The sequence below is a fragment of the Penaeus vannamei genome, chromosome 15 (assembly GCF_042767895.1).
Source record: "Penaeus vannamei isolate JL-2024 chromosome 15, ASM4276789v1, whole genome shotgun sequence".
Taxonomy (NCBI): Eukaryota; Metazoa; Arthropoda; class Malacostraca; order Decapoda; family Penaeidae; genus Penaeus; species Penaeus vannamei.
In genome coordinates this window covers 7,822,479-7,825,169 of record NC_091563.1, presented here as the reverse complement: position 1 = coordinate 7,825,169, position 2,691 = coordinate 7,822,479, and the positions used below count along the sequence as shown (strand labels likewise).

The 2,691-nt window shown below is 46.0% G+C and overlaps 1 protein-coding gene across 9 annotated transcripts in view; it reads left to right on the top strand.

Moving 5' to 3' along the window:
* LOC113814303 (CUGBP Elav-like family member 4) overlaps nucleotides 1-2,691 on the top strand; it is a gene marked incomplete in the record, with an annotated part of 699,503 nt that overhangs the window by 562,620 nt on the left and 134,192 nt on the right.

The following is a 2,691-nucleotide window of genomic DNA, read 5'->3' as shown; positions in this document are numbered from 1 at the left end:
TAGTCATCTATTCTCGATTTTTTTTTTTTTTTTTTTTTTTTTTTTTTGTCATCCGGTCTCGACTTTTTTCGTTTTGTCTTTTTGGTTTTGTTTTTTGCCTGTTCTTGTCTCTTTTCTTTTCGTTTATTCCACACTTTGGTTCTTTCGTTGCTTTGTTTTTGTTTTGTTTTTGTTTTTTTCGTTTCTGTTTCGACTCCTCTCTTCATTTTTCTTGCTTTCTCATCTCTTCTCTCTCATCCACTCCTATTCTCTTTAACCCTCCAGCCCCTCCTCCTGACCCCCTCCCTCCTTCTCGCCACCCCCATCACTCCCTCCCCTCCCTCCCCCTCTCCCTCTCACCCTCCCCCCGCCCTCTCACCCCCTCCCCCACCCCGCCCCTCTCACCCCCGCCCCCCCATCCCCGCCCCCCATCCCCGCCCCCCCACCCCCACCCCGCCCTCTCACCCAGGCACCGAATGTTTAAACAAACACGGCTAAAAGGTGTCGCGCCTCTCAACTGTCCTTAGCGAGTGTCAGCGACTGATGGCCCCGTGATGGTTACACTGCACAATCCCCTTCCTCTGCCCCTCCCCTCCCTCTCCCCTCTTCCCCTTCCTCTGTTCTCCCCTCCCTGTCCTCTCTTTCCCTTCCTCTCCCTTTCCTCTCTTCCCTCTCCCCTCTTCCCCTCCCCTTCCTCGGTCCTCCCCTCCCTTTCCCTCTTCCCCTTCCTCGGTCCTCCCCTCCTTTTCCTCTCTTCCCCTTCCTCTGTTCTCCACTCCCTTTCCTCTCTTCCCCTTCCTCCGCCATCCTCTCCCTTTCCCTCTTCCTCTGTCCTCCCCTCCCTTTCCCTCTTCTTCCCCTTCCTCTGTGCCCCCCTCCCTTTCTCTCTTCCCCTTCCTCCGCCATCCTCTCCCATTCCCTCTTCCCCTCCTCTTCCTTCCCCTGCCTCCCCCCCCTCCCTTTAACCTCTTACCCTTCCTCTGCCATCCCCTCCTTTTCCCCTCTTCTCCTTCCTCCGTTCTCCCCTCCCTTTCCCCTCTTCCCCTTCCTCCTCTCCCTTTCGTTCTTCCCCTTCCTCCTCCTTCCCCTCCCTTTCCCCTCCTCCCCTTCCTCCCCTCAACCCCTTCCTTTCATACACCTCCCTCCCCCTCTCTCTCTCTCTTTCTCTATCTATCTTCCTCCCTTCCCCTCTCCCTCTCTTTCCCCTCGCCCGTTTCACTTCCCCCATCACATGATAAAAGTTTATTTACAAGAGCTAGAAGGACTGCAGTGAACGAGATAAGGGATGTTCTCTTCTTTCCTCTTTTCTCTTCTCTTCCCCCCCCCTCCCTCCCTCTCTCTCTCTCTCTCTCTCACTCTCTCACTCTCTCACTCTCTCTCTCTCTCTCTCTCTCTCTCTCTCTCTCTCTCTCTCTCTCTCTCTCTCTCTCTCTCTCTCTCTCTCTCTCTCTCTCTCTCTCTCTCTCTCTCTCTCTCTCTCTCTCTCTCTCTCTCTCTCTCTCTCATCCCTCTCTCCCTCTCTCCTTCCGCCCCCATCTCCTTCCTCAATGAAATGATCTGGAGACAAGACAACCTGCAAATGTCACTGTTCCCATATTACGCCGAGCCTCCGCAAGCTCGAGTGACAGTGTTGCCAGATTCTAATGTCAACTTCTACGTCTGATATACAGTATGTGTGTATGTGCATGTGTGCGAATATATATGAATATGTATATATATATATATATATTTATATATATATATATATATATATATATATTTATATATATATATATATATATATATATATATATATATATATACATATATATATACATATATATATACATATATATATATATATTATAAATAAATAAATATATATATATATATATATATATATATATATATATATATATATATATATATATATATATATATATATATGTTTGTGCGTGTGTGTAAGGGTGTATCTACATCTATATCAGTCTATATCTATATCTATATATATTTATATATGTATATAGATGTATATGAATATATATGTATATACATATATGTGTGTGCGTGTCCCTGTGTGTGTGTGTGTGTTGCGCGCGCGCGCGAATGACCGACGGTTTTTCTCCTCTATCGATGATCTCTCGCAATACCAACTCCCGCAGTCTTGGCAAGGTGGTGTTGCTGAAGATGGTGTCTGAGGTGTTGTCATCACCATCTCCATGACATGAATTTCTGTGTAATTAGTCCCCACATTCCACTCCCCTTCCCTCGAGCAATAGAGCAGTTGCATGCAGTCTTGTACCTTATGCTCGTAGGCCGTAAGACCGATAATGCTGTGTTTCTCTCCTCTCTTCTTTGTCTCTCTTTGGTGCTGCCTTTCTTCCTCTGGCTCTCACTTTCTACTCCTGTCTCTCTTTCTATACTTTTTTACTTTTTATTTTTTATTTTTTTCCATTTGTCTAATTTTCAGTATTTTTCTTCATTTGGGTGTTTGCATGTCTCTCTCTTATTCTGTGTGTTTCCTTCTCTCTCTCTCTCTCTCTCTCTCTCTCTCTCTCTCTCTCTCTCTCTCTCTCTCTCTCTCTCTCTCTCTCTCTCTCCTCTCTCTCTCTCTCTCTCTCTCTCTCTCTCTCTCTCTCTCTCTCTCTCTCTCTCTCTCTCTCTCTCTCCCTCCCTCCCCCGCTGTCCATGTATCTATCAATGTATTTATCTATGTATTTGTCTATATATATA